Source organism: Pongo pygmaeus, chromosome Y (assembly GCF_028885625.2).
Source record: "Pongo pygmaeus isolate AG05252 chromosome Y, NHGRI_mPonPyg2-v2.0_pri, whole genome shotgun sequence".
In the NCBI taxonomy this organism is placed as follows: Eukaryota; Metazoa; Chordata; class Mammalia; order Primates; family Hominidae; genus Pongo; species Pongo pygmaeus.
The window spans coordinates 29,147,856-29,164,934 of NC_072397.2; the positions used below are offsets into that span (position 1 = coordinate 29,147,856).

Genomic DNA, 17,079 nt, shown 5'->3' on the forward strand with positions numbered 1-17,079 from the left:
AGTGGGTGGAGGATATGAACAGACACTTCTCAAAAGAAGACATTTATGCAGACAAAACACTCATGAAAAAAGGCTCACCATCACTGGCCATCAGAGAAGGGCAAATCAAAACCACAATGAGATACCATCTCACACCAGTTAGAATGGCAATCATTGAAAAGTCAGGAAACAACAGGTGCTGGATAGGATGTGGAGAAATAGGAACACTTTTACACTGTAGGTGGGACCATAAACTAGTTGAACCATTGTGGAAGTCAGTGTGCCGATCTCTCAGGGATCTAGAACTAGAAATACCATTTGACCCAGTCATCCCATTACTGGGTATATACCCAAAGGATTATATATCATGCTGCTATAAAGACACATGCACACGTTTGTTTATAGTGGCACTACTCACAATAGCAAAGACTTGGAACCAATCTAAATGTCCAACAATGATAGACTGGATTAAGAAAATGTGGCACATATACACCATGGAATACTATGCAGCCATAAAAAAGGATGAGTTGATATTCTTTGTAGGGACATGGATGTAACTGGAAACCCTCATTCTCAGCATACTATCTCAAGGACAAAAAACCAAACACCGCATGTTTTCACTCATATGTGGGAATTGAACAGTGAGAACACATGGACACAGTGAGGGAAGCATCAAACACTGGGGACTGTTGTGGGTTGGGGGGAGGAGGGAGGGAAAGCATTAGGCGATATACCTAATGCTAAATGACGAGATAATGGGTGCAGCACACCAACATGGCTCATGTATACATACGTAACAAACCTGCACATTGTGCATATGTACCCTAAACCTTAAAGTATTATAATAATAAAAAAAAACTATCAGAGGTGGAACAATAGGCACTGTAACAAATTATTACAAATTTAGTGGCTTAATACAAGACAAGTGTATCATCTTACACTTCTGTAGCATAGGAGTCCAATACAGGTCTTGTTTGGCTAAGATTGAAGTGTGCACTGAACTGTGCTCCTCTTGGAGGCTCTGGAGGATAATTTGTTTCCTTGTACTTTCTAGCTTCTAGGGGCCTCATGCATTCCTTAGCTAGAACCCCTTCCTCCATTTTCTAAGCCATCAACATCACATTGCTTTTACCGTTCTTCTGTCAGTTCCCCCTGACTTTTCTCTTTTGCTTCCAACTTCTTCATTTAAGGCCGTTGTAATGGCATTGATCAAGCTGTATCATCCTGGGCAATCTTCCTATCTTGAGGTCAGCTGCTGAACAACCTTAATTTCTCTTTGCCATGAGCCCTCACATGCTCACAAGGTTTAGAGATTTGGATGAGGGCATCTAAGAAGAGCTCATATTCTGTTTTGTCCCCACTGCTGGACATTTGGAAACTATCCCAGATTCTCCTCTTGTCCTCATTTTCCCAATTTAATCTGTTATCTAATTCTGTGTAGCTACCTCATCAGGGCCTCTGGCACAAGTGTTCCTTGGAGATTCTTCAAAAGCCCCTATTTAAAGCAATGGAAAAATCAAGCAGGCCATGATTACACATTCATGCCAATGCAGGTATGTCCGTCATGGAAGTTGCTTTATTTGTATTATATATTGGAATACTAAGTAATACATGTTTTGTTGGTGAAGGGACGTAGGAGGATGTCACACAAATTTTATATAAAAAAGTTGAAATTAGGTTGGGCATGGTGGCTCAGGATTCTAATCTCAGCACTTTGGGGACTCTAATCTCAGCACTTTACAATCTCTTGACTCTAATCTCAGCACTGCTTAGATCACTTGAAGTCAGGATTTCAAGACCAGCTTGGGCAATATGGCAAAACCCTATCTCTACTAAAATTACAAAATTTACCCTGGCATAATGGTGCATGCCCTTAATCCCAGCTAATCAGGAGGCTGAGGCAGGAGAATCTCCTGAACCTGGGAGGTGGAGTTTGCAGTGAACCAAGATCATGCCACTGGCTGGAAATCTTTGATCTAGACCTGTGCTGTCTATTGCATAGCCAGCATCCACATGAGGGTATTCTTGTTTAATTAAAAATCATTCTATAATTACAGTAGCCACAATTCTAATACTCACTGGCTTTCATACTGGACAGCACAGAGGTACAACATTTGCATCCTTGGAGAAAGTTCCACAGATTGGACAGTGCAGAATAGTAATGGATGTCTCACCTTTACCCAATAACCTCAAGTGTTTGCTAAGTGATTGCAGCTATTGCATTCCCTTCCTGTGGCAACGGGGCCATTTTCTCCCAGGGTTTCCCATTCTTCCACTTCACCTGTCAGTTTCCTTTGTCAAAATTGAATGAAAAATTACAGCCTTCTTGCTTCTTCAGCTGTTTACAAAAGGAAAACAAAATTAGCAACTCACAATAAGTATGGAATGTATATAAAGTAAGCTCTGTCTTATCTTCTGCCCTTCTGTGTACTTGGTAACAGCAACCTCATGCAATTTTTCTTTGAGTTCCCTTCTGTCTGTCCTCCTGCTGAGTTAGCACCATGCTGCTCACATATTTGTGGCTTTTCATATAGGGATTAGTGTGGGGATGCATGTTATCTCCCTTACACACACACTGACACACCCACACTAAACCACACACACCCAATCACACATACATTTGCCCACCTTTTTTGGTGATGTTGCTGCTTCAATGTTTGCACTGAAGGAAGTAACAACCACTTCTTTTGGCTCTAAAATTTAGCCCAGCAATAATTCATGATATCATTGTTTACTTTATTCAATTTTCTACTGCCCATCCTTTCTCCCATCACATTCTCTGGAGAATTATTGCCAGTTCCTGTAGTTTTTCATGGCTTTTGTATCATTCCTTTGTTACCCGATTTTTCTATCTCATCTGTTTTTCATCTCTTTTCTAAAGCAGGAGCTGAGGTTTTCTTTGGAAGGCCAGATAGTGAATATTGTTGGCTCTGTGGGTAACCCTGATTGCAGATACTTAACTGTGCCATTGAAGGGTGAAAGCAGCTTAGATGGTAGTGAGAAAGTGGACAAGGCTATAGTCCCCCACATCTCAGTGTGCATTTGGCCTTTCCATGTTATTCTAGATAATATTAATTGAGCACATCCTGTGAGTCAGACATTGTGCTGGATACTTTGCCGTGAAGTGATACAAAATTACTACATAAAGGAAAAGACCAACAGTAGATTAAAGACTCCCTCTGTTCACATTGCAAGTAAGTAGCAGAGGTAGGCAGAACCCAACTTCGTTTGATTTCAAATCCCTTGTGTTAAAAACACACACAGTGGGGTTACCATTGTGTATATACATCCGTGTTCCCAGTCATCAGTCATTCATCTGTATTTTAATTATCTGTGCTAGAAGCCGTGGAATTGCTTATGTTTTTTCCCCAGTTTCTCATATGTTCATTTCTTTTGTTAATCTGTTGAAGTTTTTTGTATGTTTGTTTTTTGTTTTGTTTTGTTTTCGAGTCAGAATATTTCAGCTTACTGCCATGTCAGGTAATTCTCTCCTGTCAGCCTCCAAAGTAGCTGGGACTACAGGCAGACACCAACATGTTCAGAAAGTTTTAGTATTTCTGTAGAGATGTATTTTTTGTAGAGAAGTATTTCTTCTTCCATGCTGTTGCCTTAGCTGGTCTCAAACTCCTAGGGTGAAGCAGGCTGCCTGCCTCAGCCCTCCAACATGCTGCCATTATAGGCCTGAGCCATTACACTCACCCCAATCTGTGAAACTCCATTGTAAGGTCTCTCAGTACCTCAAAATGTCTTCCTTTATGGAATATTTCTTTCATCTCTTATAGCATACAAAAGCTTTCTTATAAATTGGTGTGTCAAGAGGCATATCATAGTCTCTTTTATTTGCAAGGACATATATTATAGCACACATAGTTCAGGTAGAAAGAAGAAAAATAGAGCACAAAGTGCTACATTTCTTCTCTTTTCTAAGTGACATGAGGGAGACTTGGTTTTAGCTTCCCCCAATGGATACCTGATGGACATTTCTAAGGGAAGCTAATTAATTCCTTGGTCTTCTCATCACTCTCTATGGTCCTTAACTTACTGTCTACCTCTGTTAAATCTTCTAAGTGTCAGTGCTGGCGCTCACTGCTCCAGTCCAAGTGAAGCCTAGCTTACTCCACCAGACATTCAGGGTCCCGTGGGCTGAATGTGCCATACTTGCAGATCATGAGAACGTTGTCTGTGATTTTACGTTAGAGGTTTTCTTATAGAAATACATAGGATTCTACAAGAAATATCACAGTTATATCATTTGTTTATTCCAGAAGTCATTCATCTTCACTAGTACACGGGAAATGGTGACAAGCTTACTGGCATCTTCCAAGTTTAAATTAGAAAGCAAAACAAAAGAAGAATTTTACACTTCTCATTAGTCATCTTTGAATTTCAATATTGACTGCTAAAAATGTGCACTATTTTTTAGTTCATCAGTAGGCAAACATTTAAGACCATGTCTACGAGCTTCTACTTTGTAATTGTTGGCCACCATGATAATCCAGTTTTTGAAATGGAGTTTTTGCCAGCTGGGATGGCAGAATCCAAAGTGTATGTGGAAGATTACATTTAATAAGCATTTTTATTATATTGTAACAATATAGTGTAATGTGATTTTAGAACTGGAAGATTGGAACAGAGGAGGTAGATGAAATCCAACACAAATAAATGAGGCTTCCTCTGGAGTTCCAGAGACTGATAGAAGCAAGCCAGTGAATATCCTGGGAGTTGTTCATTTATGCTTTAATTCAGCACAGACTAGCATGACCTCTGAATTTCCTATGATATTCAGTTCACTATGTTATCCACCCTGAATTGTTGCTGCTTGAGCACTTAAAAGCCTTGTTCACCTGTAGCAAGTTGGGGCCTTGAAATGTCATCCATGAGTGTTCAGGCAGTTTTCATGAATCACAATTTTCATCAGGTCCTACTGGCTTTCATCCATTAAAATTCAGACAGTTTCCATGAATCAAGTTTTTGATGAGGACCTACGGGGTTCAAAAAGACCCTCAGTGACACCTAGTGGCACTTCCTGGCTGGGTCATACATGCATGCTTTCCTCCCCAGTGATCAACTTGGCCATGCACAGGAAGCTCAAAAGCAACACTAGAGATGATGCCACCTGACTTTCTTGTCAAGAATGTTTCCAGAAACCAGGCTTGGCTCGAGAACATGTCATTCAGAGCAAACAGGCCTATACATTTTTGTCATGAGAAGAGCCCAGTCCTTTCCAATTTATGTTTCTAATACATTTCTGGAACATTTGCACTGTTTCCCTCATGCACGCAAGTCAGCTTTAATGACTTTTGAGGAATTCATATTGTAGGTTGCTTGTAATATATAATGTTTAATTGTGTGATACTTTTCAACTATTCAGGACTTGTCACCAAAATGTGATAGAAAGGATTATGTGGTAGGTGTTGTTGTGACATTATTTTCTCATATTATGAGAACAATACTCATTAAAAATTGTTTTGAGTACTTGTAGCAGTATTGCTTCCTGGGATGCAGCTACTTGTATATAGTTTCTGTGCACTCCACTGGTCACGTGGTGGACAAAGGAGCACACATAAAAATAATTTGTTGCATACATTGATTTTAATTCTTTCTCCTGCTACCATTCACCTTCTTAAGGCACTTTCACAATTTGCTCCTAAGCTTTCAGGATTGATCATCATTGTAAAAGAAACTACTGCTTGACTAGACACAAAAACATCCATTTATCTAAAGATTCACTTAGGTTTGTCATGACAACATGAGTGAAGTAAAGAATGCTTTAGATGTCAGAGACATTTTGGGACAATGGGCCACCCTCCTCCAGCCCAGGATTGGGAACAGCTTCTTCAACAAGGAGGCTGTCTCTGTTTCCTGTGGCTGTTGTAACAAAGTACCAAAAATTTAGTGGCTTTGGACAGCAGAAATGTATTGCCTCATTTCTGAGAGCCACTGTCTACAATCAAGGTGTCAGTGGTGCCATGCTTCCTATGCAGGTCTTAAGGTAAGAACCTTTTTGGTTAATCTCCCAGCTTCTGGAAGTTCCCTGGCTTGCAGCAGTGTAACTCCAGTCTTCCTGTGTCATTTTTCTCCCTGTGTGTGTCTCCAAAAGATTGTTTTTTTCTAAATACTCATGTGGTTTTGTTAGTGGCCCACCCTATTGTAAAATGAGATCATTTGAATTAACCATGTCTACATGTAACCTCTCCTTCCAAGTGAAGACACATTCTGTGGTACTGTTCACTTGGGATGTCAACAAAGGAATTTTGGAGAGAATACACTTCAACCAATAACTGAGGTGTCATTTTAAAACTATATTTTGAAAGAAAGAATTAGATATAATGAGAAAACAGGCCTCTTGTATGTCTCTTGAAAATAACAAAAAAAGCAAAGTCAAACCTTCCTTTTTCTGCACAAGAAAACCATCCATAGAATTTACAGAACTAAGTGTTTACTTTCTTTATTCCTCATGGGTAAGTTAATCTGTTGTTGCTCACACAGTCATTTATGAGTATCATCATCTGCACCAGTTCATAGCTCATGCTGCTCTTGACCTCATAGTTGAGAACATGTGACTTTTGATCAACATGTTCTTGAAAAGTAGGTGCAACTCCAGCAAGTGGTTTGTGTCAGCATTCACTACTTCAGGACATAACTTTACCTTTTTAGTAAAGTTAATTAACTAATGTTTGGGTTCACAAACTAGAAGATGATGGAAGACAGATGCCAGGCTCTGAGATTGTACACTTCAAAAGTTGTATGAATCTAAAAGTTTCCATTCATGGGACTACTTTTGTTTTGTTAAGGGAGAAAATATTTTGTTGAACAGCTAATTTTAAAATGAAGTCTCACATCGACGAAAAAGTTTATCTGAATAATATCAAGGGTGATGCTACTTTATTTTGTAGTTATTTTTTCACTTACAATGCTTGTGTTCTCTTTCTGGTAAAAGTAAGCTAATTTTAAACACGGTTAATGTATTCAAATCTTCCATCACAAATACATGGCCTTTGACTAATTTGAGGAATATTGTAGCAATGAACTGGTTGCTTTTTTAAATTATTATTTCTAAGAAAACCATTGCCTTAATTATGTCACATATGAGAATTATTATTCTTCATGGCATAAGGCAAGAAGATGGAATAAATCACTTCTTTACTGATGTTTATAATTTACATATGAAATTAAGGCATGTTCTATAATTTTAAAAATGTGATGATAGAAAAAAAGATTTGATCTTTCTCAGGAAACAGGCCTTTTGAAGTAACTCCCTTAGGCTGCACAGCTTACCTTTCAGACCGCCTTTTCTCATCATGCAAGGAGGCAGCCTATATAATAGAAAAGGAAATAAAAATGTAATCTAAAACATTTCCATCTACTTTCCATCTACTTTCAAATAAGTTGCTGTGCTACTAATAGAGATCATAACCTGGCAGGAATTGAGCTTTCTGCGATCAAACAGTCATTCAAGAAGAATGTTGCCAGTTGTTTATTTGGTTTGGTTTTTATTTGTGATTTTATTGTTGTTGTTATGAAGTCTCGCTCTGTTGTCCAGACTGGAGTTCAGTGGCATGATCCTGGCTCACTGCAACATTTTCCTCCAGCATTCAAGTGAGTCTTCTCCTCAGTCCATGGAGTACCCGGGACTACAGGCCCCAAAACCACGTGTGATGTGTTTTTCTATTTTTAGTAGAGATGGGGTTTCACTGTTTTCATGTTAGCTGGAATGGTCTCAAACTCCTGACGTTAAGTGATTTACCTGCCTCTGCTTTCCAAAACCCTCAGATTACAGGCATGAGCCACAGTGACTGTCCCAGGTACTTGATTTTAATGTAACAATCCAAAAATAAATGTCAGAGTCAAGATATGGTAGATACATTTAAAACTAACATATTCTGCAGTTGGAAATGATATGTGATAGCATATACATTCACATTAATTCTTTTATACATTTAGAGATATTATAAAAATGTATAGGCAGTGTACACAGGAGTAGTCAAGAAGCCATTGAAACACATGTGTGGTGTTAAGTGTTGCATATATGCTTCTGCCAGTGGCTAGGAATAGTGGTCCTGCTGATTATTTCCTTTCCCTCAGAGAGTAAACCATTGATACATATACTTGGAAAAAATTGTAAGTCAGTTTTAAGGAGAGTTGTCAGAGAAAATCCAGGATTACATTAACATTTGTACTCATCCTTTTAGATGCATCAGTGGTCTCTGTTAAAGCAATAAAAAATTGAACAGACCATGGATTCACACTCATATCAATGTAGTACTTTGGTCATGGCAGTGCTTTATTTGTATTATATATTGGAATTCTTAGTAATGCTTGTTTTGTGGGTGAAGGCAAGGTAGAGGAAGTCACAGAACTTTTATAAAAAGTTTGGAATTACCCTGGGCATGGTGGCTTATGCCTCTAATCTCAGTATTTTGGGAGGCAGAGATGATACACCACACGAGGCTGGGAATCATCCCTTTGTTCCTATAACAAGATCTTACTGTGAAATAGGTAATGTCCATTGAAAACCAGGTTATACAACCTGTTCTAACGCTAAGCACTTGAACAATTTTGTTCCATTCTGAATTAACTTTAAGCAAGTAATTCTAAGCTTTCATCTTTTGTCCTTGTGTGAAATAGCTACCATCATTTTTAACCCACTTATTTGATTTTTATAATAAAGATATTTGTTCAAGATTGTGGTAGTTTAATATTCATTTTTAAAGTGCTGTGAATCACAGCTGTTTTTGTTCTATTTCCCCTATCGGTAGTGTCCAAACTAATATGATGTCTTAACCTGTTAGGTAGCACTCATATTAAAACAAACTAAATCCCAGAGCTATGGGTGCAGAAAAAGGTAAAACTCATCTAGAAATCTGGGAGTAATTTCAGCAAGCATGTATTTTTTAATATAGTTTTTCTTGCCCTCAATGAGCATACAATCCTGAGGATTATGATGAAATCCAACCAAGAGCAGCAGGGTGAGTGACAGCAGGAAGACATGGCCGAGCTGAACGACAGTGGCACTCTGAAAATAACCTTTCCTCCAGGCTAATGAAGGTGAGGTAGGAACTAGTAATCCACATCCTGGGTGCATATTAGTAAAGTTAAGTGCCAAATTTCATGCATGGCCAATTCTTTGAAGGAGCTGGAAGGAAAGTGGAGCATTAAGTGGGACCTCATATGTTGGCTGCAGAGAACAGTATTACAGGTGTGAAGCTGTGAAGAAGAGCACTGGTGCACATGGGTAGAAATATCAGCTGATAGATAGGAGATGATTATGAGGAAAAATAAGTTGGCAAATCTTGGATCTAGTAGGCAATGTCCCTTGAAGGCTCTATAACATGAGGAAAGAATGAAGTCAGTCTTAAAATCAGGCTCCCCTTAGCACATGTACATTAGGACTAAGTTTGTTTTCTTCTTAGTGCTCCAAAAGTGATCCGGAAGAAATGTGCATACGGAGTTTCATTCTCTTATCATAGCCAAAATTTCCTAGGATACTTCCTTTGGAATGGACAGAGATACTGTTGATCTCTGTTTTCCCCATGCTGTACTTGTGATCTTTAACTTTTCAGTCACTTCAACACTTCCTGGTTGTTGGTCCAGAGTTCTAGAAAGCACTGACTGTCCAGACACCACCTTTCACTGGGTACCACACTGGGGCATTTCTCTACTTACCAATTTACTACTTGGTATGACAGGTTTATTGCAATAAAAGTTACATGGTGGTGTCTTCATATAAAAGTGAAAACTTAGGTTTATACAGAAACCTAAATAATTTTGTTCTAAGATAAGAAACAGTGGGAATGTTTTATCTTCAACTAGGAAACTTTCCCCAAAGATGAAAGTTAACAAAAATATTTATTTAATTGGAATGCAATTGTTATTTTGTATTCTCTACTCAGAACACTGTAATTATTACTTATGTTATTAAATGCACATTTGTCTATTCTTCAAGTTCTATAATTATCCTTTTTCCATAAACTGAACTCTCTCTATGGAAAAGCTTTCCATTCTTAGCTTGCATCTAGCTGGATATATGACAGATTGTATGGGGCAACATCTGTACCACAGGGAACTACATTTCCTTCAAACTGTGGAGCATCATCTATGGTTCTTCTGTCCAGGACAGTTCTGCAGCTGCTTCTGACTACTCCTGTTGCCACACTCACCACCTGCTTTGTTCTCCTACTATTTTCGATTGTATTTTTTATCAAATATTTCCAGATGACAATATTGGGTGGGGCCAGGAAGAGAAATGTTTTGATGTAAGTTTTCAAAACTCCACTCCCTATATGACAGCCACCTCCCCTCACTCAGCATGTCCTTTGATACTTCCATCACTCTGTAGTGGCAGGTCTCATCTACATTCAGTCCAAGCTTCAGTTATCTTCCATAGAATCAGATAGTTACCGATGCACAGAATGTGAACATCCACAAGAGGCAATAATTTGCTTTATCAAGTCTGATCATTGCAGCAAGGATTTTTTTGAAACAAACACAAAAATCCTCGAAAGCAAATCACTAAACAATGTTCAGTAATTGAGGAGACACTAAGTAAATACATGGCCTAATAAGGATGTCTTGATTTACCCTCTGACAAGGTACAATCTTTCTTAGAATTTCCTCTGAGAGTGATAATGTTAGCTTCTGTCTTGTGTGAAAAAGGAATGTTTTAATTTCAACTAGCAGGCTTTCCTCAAGGGTGAAGAAATTAACACAAATATTAACTATCCCATTTGTGGAATTGTAACTTTGTATCCTCTAAACACACATTATATTTTTAAATCCATTATCAAATGCAGATTTGTCTTTTCTCCAAGTTCAGTAGTTAGCCTTTTTCTTAAAGCTGAACTCCGGCTATGGAAAGGCTTTTTATTCATGGAGAGCTTGAATTTAGCAGGACATGGGACAGACTGTATGAAGCAACTCTTGTGCCACTGTTGGCCCTCCCTCCTCCTGGGGTGGTGAAACATGATATATGGTGGTAGAAGCTCATGAATGGCATATAAATGATGGAGTAATTGCTACTGAGAATAATTCTAATGACATGTAGAATGAAAATAAACAAGGCTAAGTCATTTTGAAAAGAATAAAGTAGTAAATTAAATAATAATGCATTGCAAATATGGTAAATTCTAATTTTTCATATCTAACATTATTGTTTCACCAAGAATACAATGCTAACTGCATAAAACTCATGTACATATAAATAGTATTATCTGATTTTTCCAGGAAAGTAATCCAAGTATAAATTCTATAGTAGTCAATTTTCTTATTTTAATTATAATTAAAGTCTTGGTCATCTCATTTATTAACTCTCTAATTTATATAGGTAAATCAAAGAAACATTTTTAGAAAACCATTACAGTTTATAAATGTAAGGTGCCATTAATGAGAAAATATATTCCTCCTCCATGAGTGGATTTTTCCCATCTCCCATCAACAGATAACACTGCCATATACACTTGTTGAATTTTATTAGTAAGTAATACACTGCTACAAACACTAATTCTCTTCTCCGTGTCCATGTTGATTTTGTGTATATGTGTGAGTTGGTTAGAATGCATCTGCCTTATCTCTAACATTCAACAGCAAGATGAGCTAGAGGTCATATTTATATGAATGATTGACTCAGACAATTAGCAGATCATTTTAAGTAACTTGTTAAAATTACAAATATTTTACTATCTAAAATTAAGTTACATGGTCACACATTTCTGTAATGAAAATGTTATTTGTATTATTAATATATGCCTTCAGGAAAAAACAAATTTTACTGTTTACTCTTCCTGCTCTGACCACCACTGTACTTTCTTTTTCTCAGCCTAGCCTGACTACATCTTAGATGGTGGGATAATTTCAGTAGAGTAGGAGCATATATTATACAAACATAAATACCATATTTATTTTAAATATAAAAGTATCAAACCTAAGAATTCACAGAAAATTTGTTTTGCACAATTTAACTTGAGATTTTAGTTGCTCATACACAACACATGGTTGGTTTATGATATAACCTAAGTTTAATTTTAATTGCTAAGGTTCAGTATACATTTATACATCTTAAGAAATTTAGGCAGTGTGTTTTAGGTTTTATGAATTCTTGCATTTGAGAAAACTGAGTCAACACATTTGCATCACTTTGTGTACCATTCCCTTTAAGGCCCCCAAAAGTACTCAAAAATCAAACATATTAATGTTTCTATAAGAGAAATGGATATTCCCTTTATGGGTGAAGGGTACATGAATGCAGACTGAAATAGAGTCTCTCAATTAAATCGTTATTGCATCAGAAATTCAGTTAAAAAGTCTTGCTTAATTGAGATTTTTGAATTTCAGATAAAATATTTCAATCTGTCTTAATTATTATTTTGAAAATACAGTACTGAATAAACAGCCCAGGTGGGATACAAAGCATCATAATAAACAAAAAAAAATACAACACAAGGTGATCTTCAGCCTATTATAGGGCATATGTGACTTAGATTTGGCAAGTAGAAAGCATCTTGCAGTTGAAAAGAGTTGCTTTTCTAATTTGATTTTTTTTAAGTAGACAGTGGGTGCAGACTAAGTATTGACATAACTTGGCTTTTTAGCAATTTTGGGAGATACTCAGTGTGAATTGATAAACCATCAGAGGATAACAAAGGGCATATATTAGTAACATCTCACTGGCTATAGCATGGAAAATTTCATAATAGACCACAGTAAGGAATTATTCAAAATTATCTGTAGGAAAAAATTGTGGGCGCTGTATATTAGAAAAGCTGGTAATGTAGAACATATGTGTGGACAGATTTATGAGCTCTTAATAAGTTAGAATAGGCAGGTGTTGGCAATTGGATATCAGAGAAAGCGGGGTAGGAAAGAGATGTTAACACCTATGTCCTGGGTGTGATTTGATAAGCTGAGAATAGTGATGTCATTTGCTGATAGAAAAAATTGAACCTGTTTGAGCAGATTGCCTTTTAGAAGCATACAGGACACCAAATAAAAAATTGTAATGGGGAGTTGGATACATATGTCCAGAATTTGGAATCATCTAAAAGCATTTATGTGTTACTACAGAAGTAACAATGAAAAACAGTCATAGAAAGTATCGCCCTAGAATGGAAACTTTTTTAAAAATTTAATGTTATCATGGCAGACAATATTAAGTTATCCAAAAGCAGTCCATAGCCTCTAAGTAGTTAGTTTAATCAGTATGTAAGAAGAAGAGTTTTTTCTTTTTTATTTATTATTATTGTTATTTGTGTGTGTGTGTGTGTGCATTGTGTGTAAGAGGAATTCTCACTTTCACCCAGACAGGAGCGCAGGAGCAGAATCGCGGCTCACTGAAACCTCCATCTCCTGGGTTCAAGCAATTCTCTGCATCAGCCTCCTGAGTAGCTGGAATTACAAGTGACCACCACCATGCCTGGCTAATTTTTGTATTTTTAGAAGAGATGGGGTTTCACAATCGTGGCCAGACTGGTTTCAAGAAAAATGATTATTTTAAAGAACTATGTTTATGCTAAACGCAGATCTTCAGCATTCTTCTACAATTCTTAGTTGCATCATCTGCAGTAAAATAAACCTAAGAACTGCACCAGAATTAGTGTTCCAACTCTGCCAGGAGATTCAAAATTTTATTGTTATACGATTCTAGAAACAATCATACTATATATCTGGAAGCTCCATACACACACGCCCACACACAAACAGACAATTTTCACTCAATAGACATTATAATACGCACAATGAAAACCTGAAAATAAAATAAAGTTATTATGAAGCTATAGAACACAATAATTAAAGGCAAAAGATAATTTTAAATTTTAAACAACTGAAATATTACATTTTAGCAATTAAAATTTTCTAATTGTTCCTTGATCCACCATCATAGATTTCAAGGAGATAATTAATGTTGTATAAATGACATTGAGTTCCTATCATGGAAATTAATTTATACCATTTTAAAAATCGTTTGTACTCATATATAGTTTACTATGTAACTTCTTGTATTTGCTCTAAAGTAAGGCTAGATCACATCTTAGTCTCGTCTCATCCAAGGAGGTGATTACAGTAAAGGTATCCATGTTGGGTTAATGTGGAAAATAGTCGATGTGGATTAATGTGGGTTTCATGTATAAATTTATTATTCTGTTTATTAAAATAAGCTTGAAATATTTTGTCTAATGAACATTTAGTCTATTCAGTAGGCAGTATTCAAGAGATATATATCAGCATCTGCTGAGTACCAACGCTGTTCAAGGCAGCAGATAACAATATAGGCAAAGATAATATTAATCCAAATTTCACATGAAAACTTTTGATACTATCAATAATGTGGCAAAGGACATGATTTTCACTTTATATAATTTTTAAGAGAATAAGATAATGAAATGTATACTGTTTAAATGTTACAAGAAGCCTATCCATGTTATTCTTTACTTGAAATTAGATTATAAAAATTATCTTTTTCAAAAGAAATTTATATTATAAATGTTCCTATGGCAAAAAGAAAAAACACCTGTCCTCTGACTTGGAATATAATATTATTTTATTAAGTAAGATACATGGTAGAGAGAAAAAACTATTTTATTTATCTGTCATGGTAACGTCAAAAAAGACAGAAGGCTTTTTTTGTGTGATTTGTAATATTGACTCCTAAGAACACCAAACAGTTGGCAGTTTAAATATGTTGCAACTTAGCCCACTCTGAAAGAAAATGACTGATCATTAGCAAATCAGGCAAATTTTATTGTTGCCATTGAAAATTGCTTTACTTATGGTTGTGTTCATTTACTATCAGAATTGAAATCAATTTTGTACTGCCAATTAATATTGCTGTTTTATTATCATGAGATTCTTGCTTTACATTCTAAAATATTGTCTCTGAAAAATGAGTGAACACCAAGCAAGTTTTGTTTTTTCTTTACAAAGGTAGTTATAAAATGCTACTCATAGTTAGTAAAAATAATGAGGTAAGTGGGACATGGTGGTGCATTTCTCTAATCCCAAGTAGTTGGAAGGCTGAGGCAGGAGTATTCCTTGAACCCTGGAGTGTGAGGCCTCATTGAGTTTTGACCTATCATTTTGTCACTGTAGTCCAGCCTGGGCCATGGAGCATAATCCTAAGAACAAAAAATAGAACTATGAAAAGTAAATAACATTACAGCTTTTAATTTTCTTGCAGTAATGCATGGATAGTATATTTAGACAAAACATTTTAAATCGGTAATACACCAAGCAGTCAGATGTTTTGGTCAGATTGCTAGCTGTCTCCTCAACTGGCTAAATTTGTAATAATTGGCAAAGTATTTGTCCTAACAGTAATTGATTTTTTATTCGTTACATGGACTTACTAATGCTACCCGCTTAGGAAACTAACTCTGATATTAAATACATTACCTTAAAAACTTGTTCTGAATGGCACATATTAGGCAGTAAAATATTAGCTACTACTACATATTATAAACTATTTTCATCTGCTTATTTTTAAAGCTCATAGTGCACATGATAAAATTCCAGAAGACTGAGAATGGCTGTTATATACAATAGATCGCTCTAAGACTCACTATCAAAAGTGAGCATTATCAGTGCATAAAATGTATGGTAGGTTTATTTAGCAGTCATTTCATTGTTTATCACACTGTTTTTTCTTACAATTTTGTAGAGATCTGTTTCAGAATTAAGAACATTTTTAGAAGAGAATAATCATGGATGACTGAAATTAATGTTTTAAGCAGATACTGAAAATTATTCTAAATTCTATTACATTTATATTTGCATTTTCTTTTGAAGGCTAATGGAAGTTTTAAAAAGAAAATGGATACTTCCCTGCCAGGGAAAATATCATGATCATGAAGGTGGCTTTCCCACGGAAAGGCCGATCTATTGCACTCTAGATGTGCTGACCCATGAGATTTCCCCAAATGTGGGAAACTCAGCTGCATAATTTGTGAAAGGGAAAGAATGTGTTTGTGCTTTCACATGGAAAAAAAAAGAGAGAAAAGAAAATTCAGTCATTTAGTGGATATAGAAAATGGAAAGAAAACCATATACTGGAAAGAATTAAATATGCCTACAAAAATTGGTGTCCTCCACTACAAAACAATAAAACATCAAATGGTTATTTCTTAGAAAGATCAAATAGTGCTAGGATGACACTTGCAAATGCTTGAGGACTTCTTCTAGTTGAGGTGGCTGGGGGAAGCCCCCAAATGGCAGCAGATAAATCTGGGAAAAAGAGAAGTAATTTTTAAATGCAGAAGCCAATGTTTATGTATTAATATTGCCCTTAAAAATATTTATTTTGTGAAATGATTAGCATGAGTTTGTTTGTTCTTAAAAAGTACTTTCCTTTTGGAAGCAACTTGTGTGAAATGGCCTAAAAATTATGTAGCTAAAATAATTCAGATTTTCTCCTAAATTAAAAATCATTTGCTGGAATTGTAAAAATGTTATACATATCAGCTTTCTTGCATTTCTTAAAAGTTTATTCTAATGAAGAAAATAAAATATAAGGTATAAAGTCACTTTTATAATCAAATTGTCAATCTTTTTAAATATTTAGAATTTGGAGACAGTTGACCACGATGCTTTAGATGGGCATAACACCTCCCCAACAGAAGATGCTCCATTATATCCTCATTCAACAGGCTCTGTGTATCAACAGGTTAAATAATAATAATAATTTTCTTTTTCAAAATTCATTTTGATGGTTTACTTATATGGTCTTCAATTATTATTTTATTACATATTTTATAACACATCAGCTGTGACTGAAAATTTTAAAAAAAATTTCTAGGACAGATTTGGCAAGACAATTGGAAGAAGAATAGTTTAAGTAGTGTCATGTTTTATTTTACCTTTGTGATATTTTCTTTGTAATTAGGTACTACCTTGTCCTAGTTCATAAAAATGTGTGATATTTCAATAAGAGCATAAAGTAATTTATTTATTCTTTCTCAAAATCCAGTGGCAGTAAAACTTAACAATTTTACCAACTTTAATACAAAATTTACTATAAAAAACGAATACTGACCAAAAATATAAATAAAATCAATTTATGAGCACTTCTAAGTTAAAACAAATATTTGTGTTAAAATATTCTGGAAACATTAG

The 17,079-nt window shown here is 35.8% G+C and overlaps 1 non-coding gene across 1 annotated transcript; it reads left to right on the forward strand.

Moving 5' to 3' along the window:
* The first annotated feature begins 15,784 nt into the window (after positions 1-15,784).
* On the forward strand, positions 15,785-15,944 carry LOC129025998 (U1 spliceosomal RNA). Its single transcript, XR_008497383.1, has one exon. It is a non-coding gene; the product is annotated as a U1 spliceosomal RNA (small nuclear RNA).
* Positions 15,945-17,079: the final 1,135 nt, after the last annotated feature.